General features: G+C 31.8%; 1 protein-coding gene across 1 annotated transcript in view; it reads left to right on the top strand.

Annotated features, from left to right (window-relative positions):
* LOC103250766 (tryptophan--tRNA ligase, cytoplasmic-like) overlaps positions 1–7,287 on the top strand; it is a 151,379-nt gene that overhangs the window by 44,215 nt on the left and 99,877 nt on the right.

Below are 7,287 nucleotides of genomic sequence, written 5' to 3'. Positions count from 1 at the left end.
GGCGAGTCTCGAACCCGCGGACTCAGGCAATCCACTCACCTCAGCCTCCCAAAGCACGGGGTTACAGGCTGAGCCACCAAGCCTAGCTATACATCTTAAATATAATAAAAAGGTTGAAATAAATGGCCAGAAGAAGATATACTGGGGTAGCCACTGGGGTGGCCATGAGTGTTACTGCACTCCAGCCTGGGTGACATACCAGATATACCATGTAAAGAGTAATTATAATAAGAATGACGTCTATAATTAGATAAGATAGATCTCAAGAGTATTACCAAAAATAACAAACATTTTATAACAATAGAAGGCTTATCAGGAAAGTATAGCAATCATAAATATGTGTGTGCCCAGTAACAGTCTGAAACAAATGAATTAAAAATTGACATGATAAAGGGAGAAAAAGATGGTTCTACAATCAGAGTGGGAGAATTTAAGACCCTTCTTTCAGCAAACTATTAAAAAAACTAGACAAAAGAAGTAAATACATAGTAAAAATAATGACATATCATTCAATTTGTCTATTTGTATTCATAGAACTTTATACCCAACAACTGCACAATTCACATAATTTTAAATACCCTTGATAAAATCACCAAAGTAGGCCATATGTAAGGCCATAATGCAAGCTTCAATAAATTTCAAAGGATTTAAGTTATACAGAATATGTTCTTTGATCATTAAAATATCAAATTATAAATCAATAACAATAATATAGCCAGGATAATTACAAATGTTTAGAAACTGAATAACAGACTTCTCAATAACCTATGAGACAAACAAGAATCACAGAAGGATTAGAAAATATTTGGAACCAAATAACAATGAAATATTTGTAAAATAAATCTGTGGGATGTAGCTAAAGTAGTGCTTAGAGGATAATTTATGGTTTTAGATGTTTATGTTAGAAAAAAAGTAATGACCATAAGAAACTAGAAAAAAGAGAACACAGTAAATCCAAAACAGGTAAAAAGAAGGAAAATTAAAAATAAAATCAATGAAATAGAAAATAAACAATAAATAGAATTAATAAAGACAAAAGCTGGTTCTTTTATTCAAAAAGAAATTTCTAAACCTTTAGCTGGACTGAGGAGTAAAAACAGGTTATAACTATAAATACTACAGATATTTTAAAGATTTTTTTAAAATTATGAACACCTAGCCGGCTCGGTGGCTCAGCCTGTAATCCCGTGCTTTGGGAGGCTGAGGTGAGTGGATTGCCTGAGCCCGCGGGTTCGAGACCCACCTGGGCAACTTGGCAAGCCCTCAACTCTACAGTACATCAAAAAAATAAAAGAAATTATGAATACTTTATGTCAAAAAATGGCAAACTAGATGAAATAAATGTTTTTTTTTTGAAAACTAGTAAAGCACAAGAAAAAATAGATAACCTGATAGCTATTAAAGAAATAAAATTACTAGTTTAGAAACCTTTTCTGGCCAGGTTCAGTGGCTCAGCCTGTAATCCCGCGCCTTGGGAGGCTAAGGTGAGTGGATTGCCTGAGCCCGCGGGTTCGAGACCCGCCTGGGCAACTTGGCGAGACCTCATGTCCACAATAAATAAATAAATAAATAAAAATCAGCCGGGTGTTGTAGCACGCGCCTGTAGTTCCAGCTACTTGGGAGGCTGAGGCTGAAGGATCGCCGGAGCCCAGCAGGTCGACACTGCACTCCAGTCTGGGCGACAGAATGAGACTCCAACTCAAACAAAAAATAAAAAATAAACCTTTTCTATTAAAAAAGCAAACAAACTTGCAGGGTAAGATGTCCCTACAGGTGAACTCTACCAAACATATAAGGAAGAAAAAATAACAGTTCTACCAAAACTCCTTCAAAAAATAGGAGAAAAGAGTAACATAATCCTTATACCAAAACCAAATAAGATATTATAATTTTTTAGATACAGATTCATATTCTTCATGATCATAGATGTAAAACTCTTAGAAAACTTTTAGCAAATCAAATCTAGCTATTCATCAAAAGGATCATAGATATCTCATAAGTGGAGTTTATCCCAGTAATGCAACGTTGGTTGAACATTTAAAAAGAAAACAGTACAATTCACCATAACAGAAAAAAGAAAACATAACAGAAAAAAGAAGAAAAATCATATGATTATCTTAACCACTGATGAAAACAGCAATTGACAAAAATCTCACACTCATTTATGATAATAAAAAAAAAAAGAACTCTAAGCAAACTATGAATAAAAAAGCACTTATTCTATGTGATAATGAATATCCAGGGAAAAATTTATATTTAATATTATATTTCATGGTAAAATAATGAATGCTTTTCTTTTAAGATCAGGAAAAGGGCGATGATGCTTGCTCCTATTAGTTTTATTCAACATGAATGGTGCTAGCAATTGCAATAATTTAAGAAAAATTAAAAAGGCATAATGATCAGAAAAGAAGAAGTGAAACTGTCTTTAGTTGCAGATGGCATGATCATTTATGTAGAAAATCCTCAGGGTTATACCAAAAAAAAAAAAAAAACTACTAGAACTACTAGAATTTAGCAAGATCTCAGGATATAGAATTAAACATTTTTGAATCAAGGATAAAATCAATATTAGTTGAATTTTTACAAACCAGCAGCAAAAAAGTGAAACATGAATTTTTACTGCATTTACAATAGCGTCTATAATAGTTTTAGAAAGAAATGTAACTAATCAAACAAGACTCCTGCACGAAAAAGCAAAATACTGCTGAGAGAAATTAGCCAAGGTCTAAATAAATAGAGATACACCATGTTTGTGGATTAGAAAACTTACTATCATTAAGATGTCTCTCTCCAAATTTATCTATAGTATAACTTAACACCAAAAAAAATTCCAGCCAGACTTCTTTGTAGAAAATTACAAGTTAATTATAAATCTCACATAGAAGTCAAAATGTCTTAGATTATAAAAAACACTCTTTCAAAAGAACAAACTTGGCAGACTTACACTGCCTGATTTCAAGACTTACCTTAAAATCACTAATCAAAACAGTGTAGTGATATAGAACAATTTGTATTGAATAGAGAATTAAAAAATAAACTCATATATATGGAGTCTAATTTTCAACAAAGGTGTGGAGGTAACTTAATGAAGAAAGGAAAGTCTTTTCACCAAGTTGTGTTAGAACAACTAACTATACATAGATAGAAAAAAATGAGTATTTATTCTTACTTTAAATCATAACAAATTTAATAAAAATTGCTTATGGACCAAATTGTGATGAAAACAAAAGAGAAACAAAGGCAAAAATCACTGCAGTCTCAGGGTAGGGAATAATTACTTAGGACATAAAACCACAAACCATTTAAAGGAATTAATAAATTAGATATCATCAAAATTTAAAACTTATGCTTTTCAAAAAAGACACCTTTGGAAAATGAAGAGATAAGCCACATAATGGGGAGAAATTCTTAAAGAACTCTTTCCACTCAATGAAAAGAAAACCGACAGAATTAAATTGTGGACAAAATATTTGAATAGACACTTCACAAAAGAATGTAGTTGCTCCTCAACTTATAATGGGATTGTATTGCAATAAACCCATGTAAGTCAAAAATATTTTAAGTCGAAAATGCATTTAGTATCCCGATAAACCCATTACAAAGACAAAAAAAATCATAAACCAAATCATAATAAGTTGAAAAGTATCTGTATAAATGAACGCCCAATAAGCACATAGGGGAAAAGTATTCAAATCACAAGCAACCAAGGAAAATTAGTACAAATTTAGTACAAAATTAGTACAAATTAAAACCATTTGTACTTGTCCAACCCTGAGAGTGAATGCCTTCTTAAATGTTGTGCCCTGGGTGCATCTCTTGCTTTAACCTAGTTCTGTCCCCTACTGTTGAACATCTATATGCTAGGGTCTTTACATTTTTATGTGACTTTATTATCACAACAAATCTTGAATATGGAAATTATTATCACTTTGCGTGGTTGGCCTGGACACTCATTGCTCCATCTGATTTTATGACCTGATGCTTACCTACTATATGTTTGTCTTCCAATTAACCATACCCCCAACAAAGTTATCTGCATGTAATACAATAGACTGGGCAAAATTACCCTTTACATATATATTTTTCAGTGCTTGGCAAATCATTATCACCCTCACTGTCAGGTTATGTTTCTTTTTTTAAAAAAAATTGTTTTTGTGCTCTCACTCAGGATACATGGTTATGTTTTTTAAACAATCTCATGTTCACCTAGATTTTTTTAAGTTCCTGTGAGAAGTAAACCAAATTGACAAGTTTCTTCATAAACAAATACCATATAATGGGAATGTCTAAGAGATAAGAATTGTGTAAACCTATACTAAGCCTGAACTGCAAATGGGACTCAGGGATCCATTCCCTGACAGATGGACCATAGTAGAGAGACTATCTTTTCCTAAAGATTCCTCTGGCTAGCAAATTAAGATGAATAAGAATAAATTTTTTTTAATATAATTTTAAAGAAGAAAACTAAAGTACCTTTTCCAAAAGATGGCAGATTCAGTTCAGTCTGAGAAATACATCTCCTTTTTACTCCACGGATGATAATTTACCACCAATACCCAAGATGGATAAGAAATATAAGTTATTATTGTGGGAAAGTGGTTCCTCACTCCACCCAGTGTTCTTAATACTCCAAAAGCAAAAGGAGGACTTGAACAGCAATTATTAGCAGTGCTGGGGACCAAAGACATCTACTCACCTTATTTTTTGGCAAATGTCAAGCTTGACTATATATATCTTTGCTAAAAGAAAATTTTACTCATTAAAAACATTTTAAATTAAGTTAGGAAATTTTAAGGATTCTGAAGCATAAGGGAAAAGAACAGTATTCAAGATATGAAGAAAAATTTAATGGACTCCATTATGGGTCTATCTTATGGCAGGAGGGCAACTGTGGCAGCTACATCCAGTTGTTGGAGGCAGGGACGGTAGAGGTGGAAGCTGTGGCACTAGTGCTGGACAAAGACAGGAGAGATCTCACCTGACCAGGTCTGTGGTATGATTTTTGACAGGACATCAGCCATGTCACCTCTAGAGCCAGTTCTCCAGCACATGATTATCCAATAAGCCACAGATTACCCAATATCAATACATTCAACATAAATTAAGCAAAGTCTGGTTTTTTTTTTACATTGAATTAGAACCCCTGACTGATTCAAATAGCTGCCTTCTGAAAATTACTTATACAGAAGACTAAAGAAATGTAGAAGACATCAATTTTAATCTTCAGTTAGGTTCATGATAATAAGGATACCATTAAGCAAATAAAAATTGAAAGTATCAGTTGTCAGATGCAATTGAAAAAAATAAGTGAATGAAATACAGGCAAAGACATAAAGATAACCTTGTGAAGATGAGAAGGGAACTAGAAATGAAATAACAAAACCAGAATCTACATTAGAAGAAGAAAACACAATAGTAGACGCTGTAGAAAATAAAATTCATGGCATAAAAACAAACTTGAAAAGCCCTTCAAGAATACAAAAGGCAAGAAAGAGAAGAATTAAAAGAAGGATAGCTGTAGAAGGTAGAAAACAGAAATCAAATCTGCAGAAAATAGATATTCCTAAAAATGAGACCAAAACAAGCAGAACAAAATTGAAATAAAGTAAAAATTAAGGATAAAAGGGGGGGAAATACTTTGCAGCTTTGAAGAAAAAATTTATGTCTACTGAATAAAAGGATTTAAAAACACCAGTCAACACTGATATAGATGTCAACAGCCAAAAAGAACAATTGTCAAACAGACATCAAAAAACATAAAGTATTTGAAACAATTAATAACTTAGAGTCTCCTTAGACTACTTCTTAAAACTAACCACCAAAAACAATGGACAAAGTCTCCACAGTTTGGGGGGTTTTTTTTAAACACATGGTGACTATAATGGCTAATTTTATGTGTTAACTTGACTAGGCTAAAGGATGCTCAGATAGTTGGTAGAACAATATTTCTTTTCTGTGAAGGTATTTCCAGAAAAGATTAGCATTTGTATCAATAGACCAAATAAAGAAGATCTACCCTCACCAATGTGGGCAGGCATCATCCAATATGTTGAGGGCCTGAATAAAACAAAAAGGCAAAGGAAGGGTAAAATTTCTTTCTCTCCCTTGAGCTGGGACATTCATTTTCTCCTGTCCTTGGACATCAGAGCTCCTGATTCTCGGACCTTTGAACTCAGACTGAATTACACCACTGGCTTTTCAGTTTGCAGACGGTAGATGGTACGATTTCTTGACATTCATAATCACATGAGCCAATTTTCATAATAAATATATAAATATAATAAATAATTTAATAATTATATTAATTTTTTTTACTTATATAAATAAATAAAATGACCAAATAATGACCCAGTGACTGAAACAGAGACCCAATCAGGAAAATATTCTCTGTCAAGGAATGCTCTTATAAAGATCATGACTCAGATGCACTTCTTCAGAAAAAGTCCTTGAAGGCATTTTCTAACTGATCAAGAGTTAACTCAAAATAAAGAAATCAAAACAAGACATTCATAACATTAAAAAACTGGACTTTACATGAAGTTGGTTAACATAAAACTCATGATAAATAATATTATAAATATGGCTAGTAAACAAAAAAATTTTTTAAAGAAAATAAACACAAAAGTAAAAAGATAATATAATAGTTATGTGTCTATAAATCATACTTAGTTATCAAAGCCAAGAAGTGGATAAGGGAAAAAATAAGAGTAGCAAAAACACATTCATTTCATTATCTTATGTAAGAAAAATTTAAAAGGTACTATGTTACCTTACCATTGATTTGTAGAACAATATATGTAGAAGTAGAATTATTGAAAACATAAGAAGTCAATATCCACATAGCAAAAAATTGGAATTCAGGGAATTATAAAAATTAGAGAAACATAAAAATAAATATAAGCATATTATTAACAAACTATATCTAATTTAGACTTTCATATTGCATAAGAGGACTCAACACTAGTTAACAGAAAAAATTCACATTCTTAGCATGAACACTCATGAAAAATATTGAGAGAGTAACAAAAAAAGTTGGGCAGAAAAAGAGAAAAACAAAAATAAGAGTAGCAATGACAATATTAGTGTCCAAAAACTGGAATTTAAGGCAAAAATATGCAATGTAATAGAAAATGCTAATTTACACTGATAATGGTCACAATAAATACTGAAGATAGAACAATCATGTTTATGCAGGTGGCGAATAATATAACACCAAAATATCTAAAAACAAAATATATCAACATACAATGAAAAAGAAAGGTTTAATTTTTTTTTTTTTTTTTT

The sequence above is a fragment of the Carlito syrichta genome, unplaced genomic scaffold (assembly GCF_000164805.1).
Source record: "Carlito syrichta isolate Samal-C Ts95f unplaced genomic scaffold, Tarsius_syrichta-2.0.1 Scaffold53212, whole genome shotgun sequence".
Classification (NCBI taxonomy): Eukaryota; Metazoa; Chordata; class Mammalia; order Primates; family Tarsiidae; genus Carlito; species Carlito syrichta.
This window is presented reverse-complemented; position numbering and strand designations above follow the sequence as displayed.